We start from the raw sequence: 25,735 nt of genomic DNA, 5'->3' as shown, positions 1-25,735 counted from the left end.
TAAAATCATGTGGGCGTGCAAAATGTCGAAACTATCAATTTAAGATGTCTTATTTTATAACAAACGAATAATCTTATATAAAAATTAACGAAAATTATGCTCGAATCCCAATAACTCAATATCCCAAACCCAATACTCCAAAGGGTTCCGGAATAGAATAGTAGTTTCCGACAAACCCTTCATGGAACCTGAATCCTGGAAAAAAGATAGATAAGGGTGAGAAGTTACTGGAATAATCTGAGGGTTGAAATTGGTAAAAATATTCTTAGGAGACATAACCAAAAAGTATTTCTTAAATGTAGCGATCTGGACAAGAAAGAATACTAACAGGAGTCTCGTGATTTGTCGCTTCAATGGACACCTAGTGGATTCTGTTACGTAGAGGACGAAACCCCAGAGAATTACACCAAGGAACATATGGAGTAGAAGACGAATATCTATGGCAGCTAGAGCTATCCCACATCCTAAACTTTCACACTTCTGCACATTTTGTACCAATCTAGAGATTTGAAATGACGTTTTTTACATCGGACGAAGATCCCCAAGGTATCCCAAGAATCCCAAAGGCAGAATTAAAAAAAAAACAGAAAGTAGTATTCTAGGTGGGGTCAGAGAAAAAGCTGGTAGTCAATTTACAAATTGTGGAAAGTAAAGGATAACGCCATGCATTCGAGACCTTCACGAGAAGGTCGAGATTGTTTGTACTCACTTGAATACCGATTATGTACTTTGGAAATACCCTGTTTACTATGTAACATATCCTCGGTGGTCCTATTGTGTAAAACTCATTATAACTTTTATTTCTCAGTTAATGTTTTACATTCCGAATACGGAAATAATGAATTTAAAGTAATGATTAGCGATAAAAAAATTAATAAATAATTGATAGCACGACATCGTACATTGGCGCCATTTATAATTATTTCGCATTACAACCACGATAGAGAAAAACCGATTTAATTGAAGAAACCTTGAACCGACGGAACGAATATTTAGAAAAGAAAATCGTCATACGGAAACGAAAATATTTCTTTTTCTTATCAAGATAAAGGAATTTATGACATTTAAAAACGGATCAGGCCATAAAATCATAGACGCACCAAGAAATTGATACGAAATTTGAGGTAGGTTTGGAAAGATTTTTTACAATTTTCTCCGACTCTAATCGCTCGTTTTGTTTGCATCATCTTCGTGGTCTTTCTCCTTCTCCCTTATTCTTTGTGCATGACAATACCAGATTAATCGTTTGGTTTTGATGTCATCGCCTGATGTGTGTCTGACTCTCGTTACTTCCCTATTTCTAATCCTTTCGCTCCTGATTTTGCCCGCTGCTCTTCTCCATCTTGACCATGTTTGGTGTTATCTTCATTTCTAAATACTCATATTTCTCGCAGTGTTTTATTTATGTCCCGTCAACCAGGTCGATGTCTTCTTCTACACTTCTACGAATTTTAGAGCCGTGTAGCTTAAATCGTCATCATCCTGTGTTACTGAGAGGTGCTTTTTGGGACAATCCCATTGATTTTAACAATGATACAACTAATCATGTTAATGATTTAAGTATGAATTAACGTCATACGTGTGCTGAACATTTCGTAGGTACCATAATTATAATAAGATTTGTCTTGAGACTCAAAATAAGCTTCAATTTAAGCGATAACCTTTTTTTTGGAATCTGAGAACAGAAAAAAGTCTCTAGGAGACAGATCCAGAGAATAAGATGGATGCGGAAACTGTTCGAAGGTCAATTTATTGATTTGTGCATTGTCTAGATGAAACAGCACTTTTTTCTTCTTCAAATGGAGTCGTTTCGTTGGAATTTCATCTTTCATAAGTTCATAGTTTTTTCTTTTTTAAATGCCGTAATACTTCCAGCCGAGTTTTGAGTCTTTCGACGCTTAAAAATCGGTACATCACGTGACTGACTGCCGATTCGACTCCTGTCCAAGTGATGTTTTATTTGTTCTTACGTATTGTCTCAAAAATTCGGTTTCATTGATATGGAAAAAGTCTTCGACCAGGATTATCATCAAGTTATAATATCATAAATCTGTGTCTCACTGTATATTATCTAAACGATGGATATACGAAAAAAAATTTTGACCTTGTGTTTTTATTCAATCTAACAAATTTTTTTGTAGTCTGTTAGATTATATAAGCAACATTCCAAAGACCCCCCAGTTTTGGTCTACTAATATTTATAATTACACAATCAAAATGTTTGTTTTCAATATTTATTGGATCAATGACATTCACAGTCTATCTTTTGCTAACTTTATTAGATGTTCGTTAAATGACAACAACTACGATGACCAATTTTGAAAATTAATTTCACAAAGTAAAAAAGTATTTTTTTAGAAAACTATATTTCGAAAACACGTCAAAAGTCTTATACGTATTATAACTACAAATATTAGGAGCGAAAGCTACGATTAACTTTCTAAAGTTAATAAATAAATCTAAAACTGTCAGATATATCTTACTTCTCATATTAAAAGTAGTACTCAACACTTTTGTTCTTTATGTTGTCGTCGACGTAACCTTCGATAACTGTTCTTTCGGTCCAAAAGTTTGTTTTTAGTAGATTGCGTTCGGAATGTCGTTGTAGGAAGTTAGGTTAGAAGAAATGGTACTTTTTGTATAAAAATTATTGAGTTCCTTCGGTGAATGGCGTTGTATAAATGCTTCAAATTTCATAAAATTTACCAAATGGATGTTGTGTTGAATATTTATGATATTTTCAAGCATCAAGTGGAAAACCTACAGTTAGGGAGACTTATACTTTTTGTTCAATTTATTATAATAAAGAAAAACACATTTTCAGAAAATAAGAGACTTTTCGCGTTGACTGCATCAGTTTACGATAGAAATTTTCGTTGAAATATTACTCAATATCCTGCGGTACGTGTGGCTCAAAGAATATTCATGCTTCGTTTGAAAAATATTTACAAGTGGGGTTCCACCCTAAACATACTCGAAAAAAATGTTTAATAGGGTTGTTTCTTAGTTCTATAGGTTTACTTTTAAAATTCAATCGATCTTACTAATGAAATAACATTCGATTCCATTTAATATCAAAATAGTTACGGAAAAATATAATTAAGAAGTTAATACTATATTTTTAAGTATAAGTTAGTGGTACATAATAAAGAAAAACCTTAGAATAATGATTTTCCATTCAAAAGTATTTTCAGAACTAATATTTCATCATGAACCTTCTGGAGTTCAATAAAAACGACTTCTTCTATGGTGTCATCTATGAATGTAGACAAAAAAGAACGTCGTCTGGAGAGCCATTAACTATGAACAAGATGAATATTTTTCTTGGTGGGCGCTATGAACATTTAATGTGTTCCAGTGGCGGCGAAAAATGTTTCATTCATCTTACTTACTAGTAACGAATAATGTAGTTCCCTACCAAGTTATTTAACTCCTAAGCTCAATGAGAAGTAAAAAAGCCAGATAACAATCATCATTTCGATTTTCTGAAGAAATAATCAGTTTCAAAATGGTGTATGGATATAAGGACATACCAGAAATACCACGAGAAATAAATAAAAATAAACAAAGACTAGTTTGCATATATACAAGTGATTCTAAATCTCCCGTCTCCGCATAGTACTGGAAAGCTTGGCAGAGAGGAAATCACCAGAGAAAAACGTAAAGCCTAAATGATGAGCAAACTTGGGACATGCCTCAGGATGATGCATCGAAAAAGATTAGAAAATATTTACCTAAATACTGTGCTGTAGATATTGGATCATGACACCATACAAAAAATGAACAGAAATGGAAAATTTGAAAATGCTTCCAGTTCAATCTACAAACGTTATCGCAGGAGATCCGATAGCCAAGGTCATAAGCTCCAGTATCGTAAAATCCAAACTCGTTTGGGACCTGTGGTGTAAGTTATAGAACCATGGAAAAAACACTGGAAAAGAAGATAGATGGGAAGAAAACCAATTATTGGGACAATCTACAGGAGCTGGCAAAGACTCTCCCGGGAAACTATAATCAGATAAGAGCTGCTGAAGGTGTGAACCTAAGTAAAAACAATCTACGAATAGTAACAGGAGTCATGTCACCTAGACTTAGCAGAGATCTTACATCTGGCAGTTACAGTCATACCACATTCTGGACTTTCTACGGATCAGCTGTAAACACATGCAACTAGCAAAGGAAATACCCTTCTAAGAACCAGAATCTTTCAGTTGAAGCAACACCAATCCAGAGGAGTTATAATAGATGTAGATTGCTCGTGGTGCACTCGATTATCGATATTTCCGGAGCTACTCGAGATACTGATTTATTTTCGACATGAATCAATTGTAAAAACGTGTGTCTAAGTAACTTTCTAAATTAGATTTGTTTAGTTTCAAATTTGTATGGAATATACGGGGTAAAAGTTGGAGTAAAACCACTTTTCGACTGAATCAATTGAGGTTTTTCATCTAAAGAAGATCTTGAGATTCGAGAGCAATACATTGCTGAGTTTTCTTTGCTTTGTATGATTTTTTTTTGTATAAACAAATTGTCTTTTAAAGCATGAAGATTATTATATGTTATATATTCTTGATATAAAAAAAAAAAATTTTTCTAACGAGCACCGCCACTGTATCCACAGAGTAATTATAACAGAGCAAAAGGTTCATAAATCGTAGGAAGGGTCATAATTTACTTCCCCGTTACGTATAGGGTGAAGGATAAAGCATGCCTGTGGCCTTATGGTCGGTATGTCTCATTCATAAATCTTCTAGAGTATGAACTGCAAGTAAGAATAATAAGCAGATTTAGAATGAATTTTTATTTGTAAGCAGACATCATCCCAGTTCCATAATCTGCAGCCACCGCTAAGAAATATTAGAATGAGTTAAATATATAAAAAATTAATTTACACCTTTCTAAATCGTCTTGATTTTTTTATTGACAGATCATTTATAGCTTTTTCGTTCGTATGAATGTGAAGCCTTATAAAAAAACCCCCCTTTTCGTTTATTATTTAAGTTTTTTTAAATGTTATATATCCTCGAATGTCGTTAATAAAATCATCGTTTTGATAAACTAAACTAAAGGTTAAAAGCTTTCGACTTTGTCGCATGGAAAAAAAATTTCACAATTTAAACTTATTTGGATAATTGAATAATATCCAATTAAGGCAATTTGATTTTAAACAGCTGTTAAATAATGTCACTTTGATTGTTATTAAAAACTCTATAGTATGAATAAAAATTTATTCATTTTTAAAATTTTCTTTTCATCCAAACCGTCAATTAAAAACCGCCTATTAAATAATCAGAATATATATTGATGTATCTGTATCATTGAGCAAAATAAGAATGTAAATATCGAAATTATTGTCTTCAGAGACTAAAGGTAAACTGAATGAGTCTCTGAAGACGATAACTTGGTTATCGAAACGCGCGTCACATAGTATAACGGTGTAGTATGTTTTGAGAACAGCTGAAGCTACGTTGGAAGCAGCCAGAAGAGCGATACAAAAATTCATAATGCAGAAATGCAGACCACGCGTCGTCGATAATCCATACTTAAGCATTGAATATCATAATCATGATTTGATTGATATCGGTTCAATGAGTAAAAACTTTCACTATTGCTATGCTTCCAAATGTAAAGATAAAACTGTGTTGTTCCAGTAGTACTTCCATTACTTGGTGAACCAGATGAGTCAACGCAACTTTTGAGAAAAATAGAAATGAAAATTTTTAGACGCATCTCGAGAAAAAAGATTAAGTCACGTAGACAACGTTAATGAAAGGGTAAAAAACATGGAAGCGACGTATAAGTCGAATTATAGACGAAAGATTGGTGAAAATGGCAAAGGATCAATATCCAATTGGAGTAGAGATCAACCCCTAAAGAGATGGATTAACAATCTAGAGCCAAGATGAGGAAAGGTATCGAAGAAGTGAAATGTGGGGCATATTTTCAACATTTATCAACGTCTACAACGCTACATCAGTTGACACTTGAGCTGTATGCGCAAATCGGGACTTATTGTAGAAAACTATTTCCTCAAAATCTAATTATTAATGTTGCACATTCTGCGACTGCGAATTTTGATAGATTTGATGTTTTATGAACGAAGAACTGACAAAATAATCTCGATCTAATCGTAAAGATTATTTGGAAAAACTATCTGCAAGCTATTTATTCCTTATTGTTCTTCGTTGTCTTTTCGATACGTTGAATAAATTCCATTAAATTTCAAGCTGAAATTTAACGTATCTCGCAACTTACAAAAATTAATATCGATTCATAAATCGAGTAATTTTCTTTGAAATTCTGTAGAATTGGTAAACAACTGGAACCGGAGCCAACAAAAACATACACCATAAATTCCGTGACATATTTCCATGGCCAAATTGAATAATATATGTTTGTTCATTTATTAAAACCTGATTCTAGCCTCGTAATCCCTGGAAGATTTGCCTAAAATTGTTTGTCTTATGTAATATCGTCTTATCAAATATCATACAGTTTGCGAGGATTAATTCACATGTCAAGGACAAGTTCCCAACTTTCTCTATCTCATTTAACTAAATCTTAATCACTTTATTATTTCAAACAAAATAGTTCATTTATTATTTAAAAAGCGTTTCTACGTGATGCGAACTTGAGTGGACACACTGTATAGTATTAATATCGTATGTAGATAACATTTTTTTTGTATAATGTCAGTTACCAGTGCGTCAATTGAAGTAGAAATTATTGTCATATGCGCTACATTGAATTTTTAAATACTCATTTCAACAAATGTTTTCAAGGTAAAATATATGTGGAATTTTACAATTTTTCCAACATGTATATCATTGCATAGGTTAGTGTTCCGTGTCTATACACATATTGAATTTGAGCCAAGGATACTTTGAAAACAAATCAAAAGATTTTTAAAACATAAAACGATTTATTCAAAGATCAATACGTATGAATACTGAGATAGATTATAAATAGAAAAAAAGGGCAGTGAATGCTGTTAATATAATAATGGATAATGGCAAATAAAAGCGTTTGTTTACTCCACGGCGGCCATTTTTAAATGATCCGATTTTGACAATTTGACATGTGTCACCTAACCTAACAGGCACGAACCAACATAATGACAAGTGATTGTTGATTATGGCCTCTTTCCAAGCAACCTCGATATCCATTTGAAAAGACCAATAAAATAAACTGAACAGTCCTAGCAGCTGAGGCATTTCTAATTTTAGAAGAAGAAGTTTTTTTTATAATGTTTTAAAGACAGATAAAAATTTGACGTTTCGATTTCTACTAGTCTTTATCAAAATAATATACTCGACATTGCACGTCAAATTTTTATCTGTCTTTAAAAAATTATAAAAAAAACTAATTTTAAAACAGAATAGACCTAAAATCAAGAACATTTAGAAGCATACACATATCAAAAGGTCTAAGAAATTGGAAAAAAACTAATAAATAATGTCATATCTAATGTCAGCTTCACTTTATAAAGTGTTAAATTTAAAAAATCGGGAAAATATGAGAAAGAAAGTCAAAAAATCGAAGTAGAGAACTATTTTTCTGTCATTTTCACCCAGATGAAATGTTTCATAAAATGGCAAAACGCTTGCTAAATTATGTGGGGTTATTGATAGTAGTCGAAAGAGTCCTTGGTCTATAGATGTCTCGGAATAGTGACAAAAATCTTAATAGAACGTTTCTGAACGATTGGAACAAACCTATAGATTCACAAAATTGTTAAGTATGCAAAAATAAAACGAATTCCTATTCGGTACAGTGAATATTGCATAGCCAGAAGAGCGTGTCTTGTAGGAGTACCTTGCAAAGATTAACTGCTTCTAAATCAATGGCCAAAAATGATTATTTAGTGAATATTACGTCTAACATGGAAAATAGAAAAGACCTCAAGTTATTATGGGTACCACGTCATTCATGATTCTCAGGAAACGAAAAAACTGATGAATTACAAGACAAGAAAATTTAATAAAAGTCTGTACATTACATTACGCTGATATATGGCCATGAATTATGGAAAAATTGGACTCAACTTTATCGAAATGAGAGGAAAATCAAAGGAAGAAATTTCTTCTCTATAAAAAATACACCTTGAAAAATTCCATGATTTAACAATGATAAATTGCCAAGGAAAGTGATTCACAATTATCAATAGAATGAGATCAACACATTGAGGCACTCCTCAACCTCTATATAAAATAAATGCTAAGGAAAATCCTTACTGTGACAATTAAGAGACTTGAACCACACGTTTCTTGGATGCACGACGATTAGATCATCTCAAAACTACGAATTGCATAAAGAACTGTTTAAGTATAATCAAGCTTCCATTGATATCTGTTCGCTTTTGATTCCAGGGTCGAAGTCAGTGGAACTTTTAGTCAAATATCTAATGCGAAAAGGTTTAACACTCCGATTTCTTTACTTCCAGTAAAAAAAAACAAAAAAAACTTCCTCTTCTCTTGGTGCAACCCTCTGAGAAATGTCCTAGATACACCTTTGAAGTCACCTATTCCCATTTTGAAGGGCATGAAGCAGACCTACAGATCCTGGCTGTATGTCGTTAGACAAAAGGCAAATAGAAAAGAAGAAGTAGCACGATAATTGTCGATTGTTTGCACGGGTTTGTTTCAAATCAGAATAGTCGAATTTATAATTCCGGTATTGTAATTTTTTGCATGTCATTGAATTGCAAATTGTATAACATTGTTTCAATTATCACGTGCGACCTTAGAAACTTATCTAAACAACATCAACAAACATATTTTTTCGATATTTTTCCAATTTTTATCTATAGATTGACGGGAAATGAGTTTACATTGAAAGTGTAAAAACACAGGATAGAACTTTAGTCCTCATGATTTCTTCGAAAATATTGTATCGTCCACCGAGAAAATTAACAACTAGGACATTTTTTGTTTCCCGCTTTAACCAATTCTCCTTCTATTTTAGGACCCATAATCATTTGATAGGTAACCTATCCGATCCAGGATTTTAGATTTCGAAATGTAGAATGTACGTTTATTTAACATTCAATCAGGATAACGATGAATAATCACGTGAAACATACCTATTATTTTATAACTTTAAACTGAAATTGATCTGACACATTTCTACGAATACTTTCAAACAAAGTTCCAATTTTTTTCCATCATAAATTAAATATCTGTAATAGTATTTCTCATTTCGGTTTCGGCATTGAGAATCTTAATTTCCTAGAAGGTTTTCATCATTAGATTACCAATTCCTTCTATGCAAACGACATTGAATATTTTTTTTACTTTTTGAAACCAGATTCACACTATTAAGAGAAAGTTGTAGAGATCACAACCATTTGACTAAGTTCAATCAGCTCAAGATATTAATAAACGTCCAAAAACATCCATTCAACTCAATACAGTTTTAGTAAATGTTTGTTAAACATCTACGAGCTTAAATATCATCACTATCTTCATTTTTTCCCTAAAAATGACGTTACATTTCATCAGGCCTTAACAAAAAGTATAAATATTATAAAATATTCATCCAACTCAATTTTTTTACGTAAATCAAAAATAAATCTGACTAATTTCATGTTTAGTTTGTTATATTACAGTAATAAGATGATTTTCTACTGGCGTAACTTCTGTATTAGTTGTGGAAGAGCGTCTACATGTAAACGACGCGACGACGTCATGTTCATAAAAAGATTTTTCATCAAAATAATCACTAGATACGTATGGAGTTTATAACTTCGTTGGATAAATCTAACGATTCAATCTCATCGATTAACCATCCAGAAATATTAATGGAAAATGAAAATAATTACTTAAACAGCTAGATAAAACTTTTTAAGTTAACACGTAAACTGCCAAAACGGAAAAGTGACAATAACAAACATTGTAGGATGTTCAGTTGCTTTGACTAGAAAATGTTCTGAAAATTTAGTGGAAATAAAGACTTTTTCAGCCCCCCGTACATAAAATGTAATTCGCAATTTGAAAAACGTTAACATATCGATGTTTCATTATCTACAGAATATTAAATCTATATATTGTTGTTTCACGTCATCGGTTACGTCAAAATACTAATTAAAAACCATAAAATGGAATATTGATAAGTTCGAAATTATTTCAATTTTTTTAGCCGTTACTCTTTATTTATAAAAAAGTTTCTTTATCTACTGATATCGTTTTAAATTTTTTTGTGTTCTAAGTATTAAAAATATCAAGATCCAAGTCTGATTATGACGATTGGTATCCCTGATTGTGGAAATGCCAAGTTAATTTAATGACTTTTGACATTGACATTGTGTCAATAGAATAAGTTGAAAATATAAACAAATCCTCAAGATCGCCTTCTACTATGGGCGTTAATTCACATTAAATGTTTTCCCCTATCTCAATTTTAACCCTCTTTCTTTCTATATTCTCCATAACCCTATATTCCAATCAGTTTTTGTTCCGCAATCTTTTAACTTATTTAATATTCGGTCGAAAAATTCGTAGACTGACATGTAGATAGCGCAACCAGTATTAAATAGAAGTCCAATCAAATCGACTGTCAATCTCGTCATTAGCAGACTCCAAAACGAAATAAGACAAAAGGCAAAATTACATGAATCGCTTCCGCATCCACTGTATGTTCCAGTTTTAACCCCCAGCGAAGTTTAACTGTTCCCAGACCTCAAAAAGATGCCCGCTGGACAGAAATATCGTTACAAAGAGGTCATCAACGAAATTAAAGCCGCGTCTAAACGAATTTTTGAAAAGAAATTACAAAAATGTTACTGTGAGAGATGAAATTGATGCCCATCTTGATTAAAGCATTTACGGAAACGTTTTTCAACGGAAGATCCGGCGAAACATGTCAAGCTGTCCGCGAAGAGCTTCAAATTCTTTTCCAATTGCAGTTCGACGGTTTTTGAGAAGTCTCCACAGGAAGAAATCACTGGGTGTCAGATCAGATGACCGTACGGGCTACTTAACGAATCCTCGTCTCCAAAATGAACATTAAGCTCCATCCTGCATGGAATGATGGATGCTCGCGAGTGTTGGATCGTTGTTCACGTAAATCTTCGATGATTTTGGCCCTTCACGTGACCTTAAAAAAAGTATCAACGTACGAGACTTCCCGCACGGATATCTGCCCATTATGACCTCTGTAGATAAACCAATAATGAATTTTAGTTGTTCATACTCATTTTTAAAAACAATTTTTTCTGTCGAATATATATGAAATTAATTATATTTCAAACATTTATGAATCTTTCAACCTGAAATATGTCGTCAATAAATTTTGCTGTTTCATTAATACTGATAAAATTAATTAGCCTCAGGTGCAAAACGTAAATTGTCTACGAGCATAAATTTTGAACAAGTAACTTTTCGGAGGTCGCTTTATCATGATTAGACATTATCAAAGGTAATTATAAGTCATTTTTTATGACCATTGTTTGGGATTTCAAAAATGTCCAACTTTTTATAACAAAATAACTGTATATAGATGTAGACGTATTTTTTGTCAACTTTCCAAATACAATAATCTTGTGCCAAATTAAAACCTCTTCAAAAATTTTTTTTTGTAAAAAACAACGATTCGTGATCATAAACATCGCGAACATGTAAAGCCTCCTTTATACGAGGTCTGGCTATTAAATAATGTGACTGCACGCCTAGAGGGCGCCCTAGACGCGTTGGGTATCTGGGTATCTTGTCTATGCACGTCCCAAAATACGTTTCCGTGACTTTTATAGTATTTTTGCAGTAGCGGTTTGAAACTAACGTGTTTTTTGAAAAAAACTCCAACTGAGATCTGTAAGTTGTTGCAAGAGGACAAAAATGTTTTGACATGTCAAAATAATCATTTTATTACTCTCTCATCTATAAAAATAAGACTATAGACGAGGTTAATGATCCCTATACACTTTTTTTTACGATATTCAGTAGTTTTTGAATGATTTTAATATCATTTGAGGACGTTTATTGAGAACGTTTTACATTTTTTGTCATTATTGTAAAATTATAAAATACGCTACTGCCCGTTTCCCATATATACTTACAGTGGGTGCCTATTTTTTTAATGCCACAAATAAATGTTAACTATTTATTTCCTCATTATTTTCCAAGGATTGTTTGGTAAAAAAATGCCAATAAAAACGTTCTTTGAATTCATATAATGATAAGGCGTCACTACTTTAATGAGAATTCGCTCAACGTTTCTTGCATAGTTAATAAAACAGCAGGGGATTAATTTATTATATTTGAGGTTGTTTCATGTTTTAAGAAAATCATCTATAAAATCTGCATAGTTCAGCGAATTGCAAATTCTTTCAAACCACAAGGAAAAACTCAATTTTTCACCTTCAAGTCAAGGTGGAAAATAATTTTCTCAGCACTGTTTATTCCATATTTTCGATTTCGTGCTCTTCAGAATATCCTTCTTTTTGATTTCTTAAGGTAATCGCAATATCAGTACTCATCCTATAAATCAAGTGCGACAAGATCTGGGAGAACATAACCAGGAATATCGAACGTCAATTCGAAAAGACAAACTCGCTTGTCTTCAAAAGCGAGCGCGCGTGATCTTCTTCGAGATAAACCTCTATATAGAGTTCTTCACCTTGCGACTACCCTCAAGAAGAAGATTCAATGCTACAAATTGTTTTTTCAGCCGGATCTTTCGATACTTCATCTTCGCTTCTGATTTCTAAATTTTATTACTCGAAATTTTAGGTAACTAAGTCGATGTGTCTTTATAGACGCACCTTGAAGATACCCTGGACTGGCAGAATCATCAAGGAAGAGGTACTAAGAACCATTGGTCGCAAAAGAAAGCTGTTGACAATTCTTAAGCAGAAATCTAACCTCCACGTCTGAATAGGATTCATGGAATGTTATGTGTGGTCAGATCTGCTGCACGGAGTGGAAACTTTGACCTCGAAAGCTCAAATGATCAAAAAACTTGAGGCATTTGAGATGTGGTTCTATAGGCGCATACCCTGGACTGGTAGAATCATCAACGACGAAGTACTAAGACGCATTGGTCGCAAAAGAAAGCTGTTGACAATTCTTAAACAGAAATCTAAACCTCCACGTCTGAATAGGATTCATTGAATGTTATGTGTGGTCAGATCTGCTGCACGGAGTGGAAACTTTGACCTCGAAAGCTCAAATGATCAAAAAACTTGAGGCATTTGAGATGTGGTTCTATAGGCGCATACCCTGGACTGGTAGAATCATCAACGACGAAGTACTAAGACGCATTGGTCGCAAAAGAAAGCTGTTGACAATTCTTAAACAGAAATCTAAACCTCCACGTCTGAATAGGATTCATGGAATGTTATGTGTGGTCAGATCTGCTGCACGGAGTGGAAACTTTGACCTCGAAAGCTCAAATGATCGAAAAACTTGAGGCATTTGAGATGTGGTTCTATAGACGCATACCCTGGACTGGTAGAATCACCAACGACGAAGTACTAAGACGCATTGGTCGCAAAAGAAAGCTGTTGACAATTCTTAAACAGAAATCTAAACCTCCACGTCTGAATAGGATTCATGGAATGTTATGTGTGGTCAGATCTGCTGCACGGAGTGGAAACTTTGACCTCGAAAGCTCAAATGATCGAAAAACTTGAGGCATTTGAGATGTGGTTCTATAGACGCATACCCTGGACTGGTAGAATCACCAACGACGAAGTACTAAGACGCATTGGTCGCAAAAGAAAGCTGTTGACAATTCTTAAACAGAAATCTAAACCTCCACGTCTGAATAGGATTCATGGAATGTTATGTGTGGTCAGATCTGCTGCACGGAGTGGAAACTTTGACCTCGAAAGCTCAAATGATCGAAAAACTTGAGGCATTTGAGATGTGGTTCTATAGACGCATACCCTGGACTGGTAGAATCACCAACGACGAAGTACTAAGACGCATTGGTCGCAAAAGAAAGCTGTTGACAATTCTTAAACAGAAATCTAAACCTCCACGTCTGAATAGGATTCATGGAATGTTATGTGTGGTCAGATCTGCTGCACGGAGTGGAAACTTTGACCTCGAAAGCTCAAATGATCGAAAAACTTGAGGCATTTGAGATGTGGTTCTATAGACGCATACCCTGGACTGGTAGAATCACCAACGACGAAGTACTAAGACGCATTGGTCGCAAAAGAAAGCTGTTGACAATTCTTAAACAGAAATCTAAACCTCCACGTCTGAATAGGATTCATGGAATGTTATGTGTGGTCAGATCTGCTGCACGGAGTGGAAACTTTGACCTCGAAAGCTCAAATGATCGAAAAACTTGAGGCATTTGAGATGTGGTTCTATAGACGCATACCCTGGACTGGTAGAATCACCAACGACGAAGTACTAAGACGCATTGGTCGCAAAAGAAAGCTGTTGACAATTCTTAAACAGAAATCTAAACCTCCACGTCTGAATAGGATTCATGGAATGTTATGTGTGGTCAGATCTGCTGCACGGAGTGGAAACTTTGACCTCGAAAGCTCAAATGATCAAAAAACTTGAGGCATTTGAGATGTGGTTCTATAGACGCATACCCTGGACTGGTAGAATCACCAACGACGAAGTACTAAGACGCATTGGTCGCAAAAGAAAGCTGTTGACAATTCTTAAACAGAAATCTAAACCTCCACGTCTGAATAGGATTCATGGAATGTTATGTGTGGTCAGATCTGCTGCACGGAGTGGAAACTTTGACCTCGAAAGCTCAAATGATCAAAAAACTTGAGGCATTTGAGATGTGGTTCTATAGGCGCATACCCTGGACTGGTAGAATCACCAACGACGAAGTACTAAGACGCATTGGTCGCAAAAGAAAGCTGTTGACAATTCTTAAACAGAAATCTAAACCTCCACGTCTGAATAGGATTCATGGAATGTTATGTGTGGTCAGATCTGCTGCACGGAGTGGAAACTTTGACCTCGAAAGCTCAAATGATCGAAAAACTTGAGGCATTTGAGATGTGGTTCTATAGACGCATACCCTGGACTGGTAGAATCACCAACGACGAAGTACTAAGACGCATTGGTCGCAAAAGAAAGCTGTTGACAATTCTTAAACAGAAATCTAAACCTCCACGTCTGAATAGGATTCATGGAATGTTATGTGTGGTCAGATCTGCTGCACGGAGTGGAAACTTTGACCTCGAAAGCTCAAATGATCGAAAAACTTGAGGCATTTGAGATGTGGTTCTATAGACGCATACCCTGGACTGGTAGAATCACCAACGACGAAGTACTAAGACGCATTGGTCGCAAAAGAAAGCTGTTGACAATTCTTAAACAGAAATCTAAACCTCCACGTCTGAATAGGATTCATGGAATGTTATGTGTGGTCAGATCTGCTGCACGGAGTGGAAACTTTGACCTCGAAAGCTCAAATGATCAAAAAACTTGAGGCATTTGAGATGTGGTTCTATAGACGCATTCCCTGGACTGGTAGAATCACCAACGACGAAGTACTAAGACGCATTGGTCGCAAAAGAAAGCTGTTGACAATTCTTAAACAGAAATCTAAACCTCCACGTCTGAATAGGATTCATGGAATGTTATGTGTGGTCAGATCTGCTGCACGGAGTGGAAACTTTGACCTCGAAAGCTCAAATGATCGAAAAACTTGAGGCATTTGAGATGTGGTTCTATAGACGCATACCCTGGACTGGTAGAATCACCAACGACGAAGTACTAAGACGCATTGGTCGCAAAAGAAAGCTGTTGACAATTCTTAAACAGAAATCTAAACCTCCACGTCTGAATAGGATTCATTGAATGTTATGTGTGGTCAGATCTGCTGCACGGAGTGGAAACTTTGACCTCGAAAGCTCAAATGATCAAAAAACTTGAGGCATTTGAGATGTGGTTCTATAGGCGCATACCCTGGACTGGTAGAATCATCAACGACGAAGTACTAAGACGCATTGGTCGCAAAAGAAAGCTGTTGACAATTCTTAAACAGAAATCTAAACCTCCACGTCTGAATAGGATTCATGGAATGTTATGTGTGGTCAGATCTGCTGCACGGAGTGGAAACTTTGACCTCGAAAGCTCAAATGATCGAAAAACTTGAGGCATTTGAGATGTGGTTCTATAGACGCATACCCTGGACTGGTAGAATCACCAACGACGAAGTACTAAGACGCATTGGTCGCAAAAGAAAGCTGTTGACAATTCTTAAACAGAAATCTAAACCTCCACGTCTGAATAGGATTCATGGAATGTTATGTGTGGTCAGATCTGCTGCACGGAGTGGAAACTTTGACCTCGAAAGCTCAAATGATCGAAAAACTTGAGGCATTTGAGATGTGGTTCTATAGACGCATACCCTGGACTGGTAGAATCACCAACGACGAAGTACTAAGACGCATTGGTCGCAAAAGAAAGCTGTTGACAATTCTTAAACAGAAATCTAAACCTCCACGTCTGAATAGGATTCATGGAATGTTATGTGTGGTCAGATCTGCTGCACGGAGTGGAAACTTTGACCTCGAAAGCTCAAATGATCGAAAAACTTGAGGCATTTGAGATGTGGTTCTATAGACGCATACCCTGGACTGGTAGAATCACCAACGACGAAGTACTAAGACGCATTGGTCGCAAAAGAAAGCTGTTGACAATTCTTAAACAGAAATCTAAACCTCCACGTCTGAATAGGATTCATGGAATGTTATGTGTGGTCAGATCTGCTGCACGGAGTGGAAACTTTGACCTCGAAAGCTCAAATGATCGAAAAACTTGAGGCATTTGAGATGTGGTTCTATAGACGCATACCCTGGACTGGTAGAATCACCAACGACGAAGTACTAAGACGCATTGGTCGCAAAAGAAAGCTGTTGACAATTCTTAAACAGAAATCTAAACCTCCACGTCTGAATAGGATTCATGGAATGTTATGTGTGGTCAGATCTGCTGCACGGAGTGGAAACTTTGACCTCGAAAGCTCAAATGATCGAAAAACTTGAGGCATTTGAGATGTGGTTCTATAGACGCATACCCTGGACTGGTAGAATCACCAACGACGAAGTACTAAGACGCATTGGTCGCAAAAGAAAGCTGTTGACAATTCTTAAACAGAAATCTAAACCTCCACGTCTGAATAGGATTCATGGAATGTTATGTGTGGTCAGATCTGCTGCACGGAGTGGAAACTTTGACCTCGAAAGCTCAAATGATCAAAAAACTTGAGGCATTTGAGATGTGGTTCTATAGACGCATACCCTGGACTGGTAGAATCACCAACGACGAAGTACTAAGACGCATTGGTCGCAAAAGAAAGCTGTTGACAATTCTTAAACAGAAATCTAAACCTCCACGTCTGAATAGGATTCATGGAATGTTATGTGTGGTCAGATCTGCTGCACGGAGTGGAAACTTTGACCTCGAAAGCTCAAATGATCAAAAAACTTGAGGCATTTGAGATGTGGTTCTATAGGCGCATACCCTGGACTGGTAGAATCACCAACGACGAAGTACTAAGACGCATTGGTCGCAAAAGAAAGCTGTTGACAATTCTTAAACAGAAATCTAAACCTCCACGTCTGAATAGGATTCATGGAATGTTATGTGTGGTCAGATCTGCTGCACGGAGTGGAAACTTTGACCTCGAAAGCTCAAATGATCGAAAAACTTGAGGCATTTGAGATGTGGTTCTATAGACGCATACCCTGGACTGGTAGAATCACCAACGACGAAGTACTAAGACGCATTGGTCGCAAAAGAAAGCTGTTGACAATTCTTAAACAGAAATCTAAACCTCCACGTCTGAATAGGATTCATGGAATGTTATGTGTGGTCAGATCTGCTGCACGGAGTGGAAACTTTGACCTCGAAAGCTCAAATGATCGAAAAACTTGAGGCATTTGAGATGTGGTTCTATAGACGCATACCCTGGACTGGTAGAATCACCAACGACGAAGTACTAAGACGCATTGGTCGCAAAAGAAAGCTGTTGACAATTCTTAAACAGAAATCTAAACCTCCACGTCTGAATAGGATTCATGGAATGTTATGTGTGGTCAGATCTGCTGCACGGAGTGGAAACTTTGACCTCGAAAGCTCAAATGATCAAAAAACTTGAGGCATTTGAGATGTGGTTCTATAGACGCATACCCTGGACTGGTAGAATCACCAACGACGAAGTACTAAGACGCATTGGTCGCAAAAGAAAGCTGTTGACAATTCTTAAACAGAAATCTAAACCTCCACGTCTGAATAGGATTCATGGAATGTTATGTGTGGTCAGATCTGCTGCACGGAGTGGAAACTTTGACCTCGAAAGCTCAAATGATCGAAAAACTTGAGGCATTTGAGATGTGGTTCTATAGACGCATACCCTGGACTGGTAGAATCACCAACGACGAAGTACTAAGACGCATTGGTCGCAAAAGAAAGCTGTTGACAATTCTTAAACAGAAATCTAAACCTCCACGTCTGAATAGGATTCATGGAATGTTATGTGTGGTCAGATCTGCTGCACGGAGTGGAAACTTTGACCTCGAAAGCTCAAATGATCGAAAAACTTGAGGCATTTGAGATGTGGTTCTATAGACGCATACCCTGGACTGGTAGAATCACCAACGACGAAGTACTAAGACGCATTGGTCGCAAAAGAAAGCTGTTGACAATTCTTAAACAGAAATCTAAACCTCCACGTCTGAATAGGATTCATGGAATGTTATGTGTGGTCAGATCTGCTGCACGGAGTGGAAACTTTGACCTCGAAAGCTCAAATGATCGAAAAACTTGAGGCATTTGAGATGTGGTTCTATAGACGCATACCCTGGACTGGTAGAATCACCAACGACGAAGTACTAAGACGCATTGGTCGCAAAAGAAAGCTGTTGACAATTCTTAAACAGAAATCTAAACCTCCACGTCTGAATAGGATTCATGGAATGTTATGTGTGGTCAGATCTGCTGCACGGAGTGGAAACTTTGACCTCGAAAGCTCAAATGATCGAAAAACTTGAGGCATTTGAGATGTGGTTCTATAGACGCATACCCTGGACTGGTAGAATCACCAACGACGAAGTACTAAGACGCATTGGTCGCAAAAGAAAGCTGTTGACAATTCTTAAACAGAAATCTAAACCTCCACGTCTGAATAGGATTCATGGAATGTTATGTGTGGTCAGATCTGCTGCACGGAGTGGAAACTTTGACCTCGAAAGCTCAAATGATCGAAAAACTTGAGGCATTTGAGATGTGGTTCTATAGACGCATACCCTGGACTGGTAGAATCACCAACGACGAAGTACTAAGACGCATTGGTCGCAAAAGAAAGCTGTTGACAATTCTTAAACAGAAATCTAAACCTCCACGTCTGAATAGGATTCATGGAATGTTATGTGTGGTCAGATCTGCTGCACGGAGTGGAAACTTTGACCTCGAAAGCTCAAATGATCGAAAAACTTGAGGCATTTGAGATGTGGTTCTATAGACGCATACCCTGGACTGGTAGAATCACCAACGACGAAGTACTAAGACGCATTGGTCGCAAAAGAAAGCTGTTGACAATTATCAAGATAAGAAGACAAATATCAACTGCTACAGAACATGATACAAGGCTATGTAGAAGTAAAGAAAGGCATCGGCAGGAAGAAGAAATCCTGGCTGGAGAATGGCAAAATCTCAGACGTGGTCGCGAGTCTTCAATGAGAAGACGGCATGAGAAGAAGAGGAAGTCCATGTGACACGTCATTTTCCTTAGTGTGAGGAATTAGAGAAACTATCATCAACGTTTCTCCACGGAATATATTGTTCCTAATCGGAAACGTATCTTACCACGATCATTTTCTAAAATTCTCTAATAAATTCCGTTGGAGCTTATCGCACTCAAAAAACGAATTATACGATATCTGTAAAGTTGGAAAAACTGATTTTTGAGCTGAATGCTGCTCTATAAGTACTGATTTTCGAGGCCTCAGAATGGGAAGTTCAAAATCTCGTGTGCAATTTTAAGAGGAGATTGGGGTTATCTAACCTAACTTAAATTAGAATAAGCGATAAGTTTTGGGAATGAAACTTGTAGTTATTTCAAGTTTGGGAATAAAAAAGTTTATAGAGGGAGTATAAATTTGGAAGTAGTTGATTTTTTCGTAAAATAATGGATGAATTGGAAAGCGCATTATGGTGTATATTTCGTATAACTAATTTGTTAAATATTTTAAAAAAATGTTCGCGAAAAATATTTTCCAGATTAAATTATTGATTGCGAATAATGAATATCGTTTCTCGAGAACCAAAATAGAAGTTTTAGTACGAGGAAGTTGTTTATATACTAGGGAAAACTAAAAATAGTAGGTATGGAAATAATCATGACAAAAACGTCAATATTTATAGGAAGTGTCTTTATATTAACAATTTTTCTTTAGGATTCGCTGAGTTTCAACAATATTTCGAATTACTTTACATACTCTACGTAGTAACAAATTGATGTTGCTATAATTTCATCCCTCATTTTCAAACTTTTATACTCAAATACCTCTAGCGAAATTTTAAATAAAATAAATGACTTTTTGGTTCATTATATAGAAACTAAGTTTAAAAATATTGTTACAATTTTGAAAAGCTTGTTATTTTCGATAAATCTGATATTTTGAGGTGAGTTTTGAAACAAAAAAAAGATCTACTAAAAGAACAATTACTTTTTCCCATAAAAAATCTATAAGATGTAATAAAAATGTGTCTCAAAGTGATCGTGTAGTTTAGACGGAATTAACAACTGAGGAATGCCAATAAAGAAACAAGGACAAGGTTAAAATGAACTTTGATCGTCGATTGAAAGAAGACATTTGTAGTCTTAGCACAGCTACTACTTATTTGGAATATTATTGCAAATAAAAATAATAATACGAACATTTCAAAACAATCGTTTTGCTTTAATGACTTCTGAAATAGTAGGTCGATTACGATTAATTCAAATATGGTAACCGAGTATTTCCGGTAGAAGCTGAATTCTTCATTTCTAGGGTGTAAATAACTACGTGCAAATATAACTAGTCCTAAATCACTCACTCAAAAATACATATTGATTAGGGTAGTGTTGATTTTACGTTGTCAAATTTATAGGTGTTAATTTCAATCTCAATGTACTGTAATGTAATACATTTTTCGTCCACACTGTATTATTTACTGATTTTTATCGATAAAATCAACAACTAAGTGAAATTCTTGATAAAACATTCGATTAAGGTCGTGGTAAAACTTATATATATATATATATATATATATATATATATATATATATATATATATATATATATATATATATATATATATATATATATGTATATATGAAAAATAGATCGTTTTTAAAAATTTGATTATATAAAATGGAGGATGTTTATTGTTTAAACAACGCACGTATCACATTTCGATATAAAAATATAAATTCGGTACCATCCACACGAGTTTTAGAATAAACGAGAACGAAAAAAATATTTAAAACTTTACCACACGTACATTCCAAAGTGAAGAATCCAATTTAATCCAATAGTTTTCAAAAGTTAAGAAGAAATAAACGCGCTGAAACTCGAAACAAAAAAACTGAATAAACAAACCACAAGAAAACTAATACGATTTTTCACATAGTCAACGGGAAAAAAATTTCCACTACCGAACTTTTAAGTGGCCCTACTACGGAGAATGGCCCACAAAGCGAAGTCTACGAAATTCTCTCAACCAGCTGACTACTACCACCGCTACAAACTAACTGAACGTGCCAAGAAACGATGGCGTAGGAAAGATACAAGAGACTGCGCAATGTTGTCGGTTTTCATTATTTTTCCTACATACCGCGAAATATTATTTTCCACAAACCATTTTTATTTTATTAAACTAAAAATTAATACATGATGGATTTAGCGTATCATTTACTAGATACTAAACAAAGTGCCACGAAAAATTAAAATCCGATAAACTAGAATTAAATTGTAGGAAAAAAACTCGCGATCAAAAGTATCTAGCAAAAAATCTTAACAATATACAATCGAATAAGTTTATTCAATCGATCGTTTTGAAATCCAGTTTCGTGGCTACTGCACTAACTTTTGCTCAGTCCGGGCTCACGCTGACCAATCCATAGCGACCGATGAAACTGCTCTAGAGAACCAATGGTCCTTTAAAATATCTTCTATTTATTGGTTCGCCGTTAATCTCCCCGCTCCTTGCTTTTACTTGCCTGTCCAAATCAACCTCTTTCATCAAAAGCCACGTTTTTCCAAAACTTCGCTAATATTTCTCCAGCTCCTCCGTAGACTTGTCTTCTTCTGTCGTTGCCATGCACACACATTCTGCTTCCGTCTGAGAAGAAAATCTCATTATTCTTCAGTCCTATTAACGTGTTCTCTGACAAATCGTAGTCGAGTTAATTTGTAGCTGGCCTTTTTGGCTCTAAATTAGCTTCTCTAAATCTTCTTCTGAGTATCCAGCTATCCATAGCCACTTCTCGCGTTTCTCTGAGCTCTTGCTGGACTTGAACAATAGTTAGGGCACGATGAATCGCGTCTTCGAGTAAAATTACCAATCTTTTATTAAATTCTTCGAACAGGATGATTCATTTTAAGCGCCCCGGCAACTTTATCACTCGACTGTTCATATTTAATATAAAGGAGAGAAATTTTTTGTTGAAACGTGGCAACGATGTCTTAAAGTCATTATAAATGATTGTGGTAAACGAGAAAACGCAAGAAACGGCCAAATAGGCAAAAGTTTCTCCATTTCATTGCTGTTTTGTTATTGTCAGCTGTGTTTCGATATTGCACATTCCAATATAAAAAAAGGTACACCAAACCATGTGGTGAAACAAATAAAATTATTAGATTAAAAAAAATTATTATTTTACCGCAATATGGCTACAACTCCTACGTATAAAAAGTGGTAGTTGGACCTAAAATACCCACATGAACAAAGTCCCTACAGCCCTACATCCTTCTATCGTTCTTTTGACAAAATCTCATACAAAACACACCGAAAAATATCCCAGGACTTGAGTCAATCCATATAAAGAAACTCCCCGACACGTAACTTCGTACTTCATAAGCAGATAAGATCTTCTGAAATCTCCCATAGAATTATTTCATGTTACTATCCATCTGCAGTCTTTATTCGGGGGTGGATGGCAAACGGTAAGGGTGAAATATCATTGGATACATAATGTAGTTTTTTTCAGTGAAAGTTATAACCCTGGACTGAATCTAAGAACCTTCTATGTATCATAAATCTTTCTAGTTTGATGTAGGAATGGAAACGATTAATCGATGTTTTCCAAACATTGATAAATCGCTCATAAACATCGATGTTTCTTACGAACGATGTTGCATTAGTGATCAGAGATTGGTAGGTGGTATGTCGAGGTCTTACCTATTCCTTATTTTGATAGAAACCGTTTAATTTGAATATGAAATATTTATGGTAATCGTAAAAAATTTATCAGACTTATGGGTTCAATGTTTGGGTTATATATGGGATTTTTTTCGTTTCGTTTAACGGGTCAGAAATAATGTTTATTTAATCGCGGGTTCATTGCCAATTCGGAATAATTTGTTTAATGTCTGAAGCCCGTCAGAATTTTCGTTATTTTTTATTGTGTAAAAAAATAACCTTCGGCGTCTAATCGAAATTTGTAAAATCGAATTTTTATATAATTTTATATAAATTTCTTCCGGTAAAAAATCAAGGACGCAACAAGGAAAATAAAATTTATTATACTGTCAATGATAAATCGAGTAGACGAAATACAGTTACGCCAATCAAAACCGAAAAAAAAATGAAATAAAAACAACTGAACAGGTTTTGATTGCGCCAGAATGATTGACAGTTGGCGCCATGAAAACAAGTGGTTATTTAGATTTGTATTATTAAAATCGGATTTAATATCTTGAACCGTAGGAGAGGTCAACATTTTTATTTTTGATTAACTATATTGTAGGAAATTTCCAATTTATGAAACTGATAATATTGTATTCTAATATACAGACGTAACCTCAACCGAGCGTTAAGACCTTTACATCACTCAATAAGTCGTGTGACTGACACACAGATGGCGCTGCCATTGGCAAATCCATATGACGTTTATGAGGTACCAACTTTCGAAAGACATTTCGATTAGTCACTAAAAAGTAAGAGTCATTTAAGTGAAACTACTTTTGTTATTTTATAATTATATATGTTATAAGCAAACATTGTTAGTTTGATGGAATGAAAAGCGATTTCTTGAGTTGATAAAGCATTTTTAGTGTGCACCTATGTACCGAAAAGCTTCAAAAGATATAGCAACAAGCAAAATCAAAACAACATATCTCTATAATAATATATTTTCGAAATGAAAGTACACTACAATTGAGAGAAATTCATTCAATAATATAAAGAATAAACATTTGCAATATGCGCCTGAAACGAAACGGACCCTTTTTTGAAAAGAATCATCACTGGTGATGAAAAATGGGTCCCGTACAGTAACATAGTTCAAAAACGATCATGAAGCAAACACGATGAACCAGAACAAAGCTGGGAAACAACAAAAAAAGTTCATGCCGTCAGTTTGGTGTCTTTTGAGCTGCTTCCAAGGAACCAAACGATCAATTCTGTTTTTTAATCTCAACAATTAATGAAACTAGATGACGTAATCAAAGAAGAAAGGTCAAATCGGAAAAGTTTAGAGTTTCATCATGATAATGCAAGGTCTCAAACATTTTTGTCAACTCATGGGAAACTATTGGAGTTTGGCTAGGAAGTTATGCCATAGCCCCATCTGATTACCATTTATTTCGATGTTTGCAGAGTTCTTTGAATGGACAAACTTTCACAAATGACGATAACATTCAATAGCACCTGGTTCAAACAAATGTTTGCTTACTGTCAACAATTAATGAAACTTTATGACGCAATCAAAGAAAAAAGGTCAAATCGGAAAAGTTTAGAGTTTCATCATGATAATGCAAGGTCTCAAACATCTTTGTCAACTCATAGGAAACTATTGGAGTTTGGCTAGGAAGTTATGCCATAGCCCCATCTGATTACCATTTATTTCGATGTTTGCAGAGTTCTTTGAATGGACAAACTTTCCCAAAAGACGATAACCTTCAATTACACCTGGTTCAAACAAATGTTTGCTTACTGTCAACAATTAATGAAACTTTATGACGCAATCAAAGAAAAAAGGTCAAATCGGAAAAGTTTAGAGTTTCATCATGATAATGCAAGGTCTCAAACATCTTTGTCAACTCATAGGAAACTATTGGAGTTTGGCTAGGAAGTTATGCCATAGCCCCATCTGATTACCATTTATTTCGATGTTTGCAGAGTTCTTTGAATGGACAAACTTTCCCAAAAGACGATAACCTTCAATTACACCTGGTTCAAACAAATGTTTGCTTACTGTCAACAATTAATGAAACTTTATGACGCAATCAAAGAAAAAAGGTCAAATCGGAAAAGTTTAGAGTTTCATCATGATAATGCAAGGTCTCAAACATCTTTGTCAACTCATAGGAAACTATTGGAGTTTGGCTAGGAAGTTATGCCATAGCCCCATCTGATTACCATTTATTTCGATGTTTGCAGAGTTCTTTGAATGGACAAACTTTCCCAAAAGACGATAACCTTCAATTACACCTGGTTCAAACAAATGTTTGCTTACTGTCAACAATTAATGAAACTTTATGACGCAATCAAAGAAAAAAGATCAAATCGGAAAAGTTTAGAGTTTCATCATTATGGTG

At 35.2% G+C, this 25,735-nt stretch overlaps 1 protein-coding gene across 12 annotated transcripts in view; it reads right to left on the bottom strand.

Annotated features, from left to right (window-relative positions):
• The window catches only part of LOC130448346 (dual 3',5'-cyclic-AMP and -GMP phosphodiesterase 11), a 125,827-nt gene that overhangs the window by 47,530 nt on the left and 52,562 nt on the right, over nucleotides 1-25,735 (bottom strand). The window contains exon 1 of one of the 12 annotated variants that reach the window (XM_056785666.1): nucleotides 21,477-21,830. The exons of 10 other annotated variants lie outside the window; for them this stretch is intronic. The gene's annotated coding sequence lies outside the window, so the exon portion shown is untranslated. Of the gene's footprint in view, nucleotides 1-21,476; nucleotides 21,831-25,735 lie in introns of those variants that run through there. One more of the 12 variants, XM_056785669.1, reaches the window with a different exon arrangement.

The sequence above is a fragment of the Diorhabda sublineata genome, chromosome 8 (assembly GCF_026230105.1).
Source record: "Diorhabda sublineata isolate icDioSubl1.1 chromosome 8, icDioSubl1.1, whole genome shotgun sequence".
NCBI classification, from domain to species: Eukaryota; Metazoa; Arthropoda; class Insecta; order Coleoptera; family Chrysomelidae; genus Diorhabda; species Diorhabda sublineata.
This window is presented reverse-complemented; position numbering and strand designations above follow the sequence as displayed.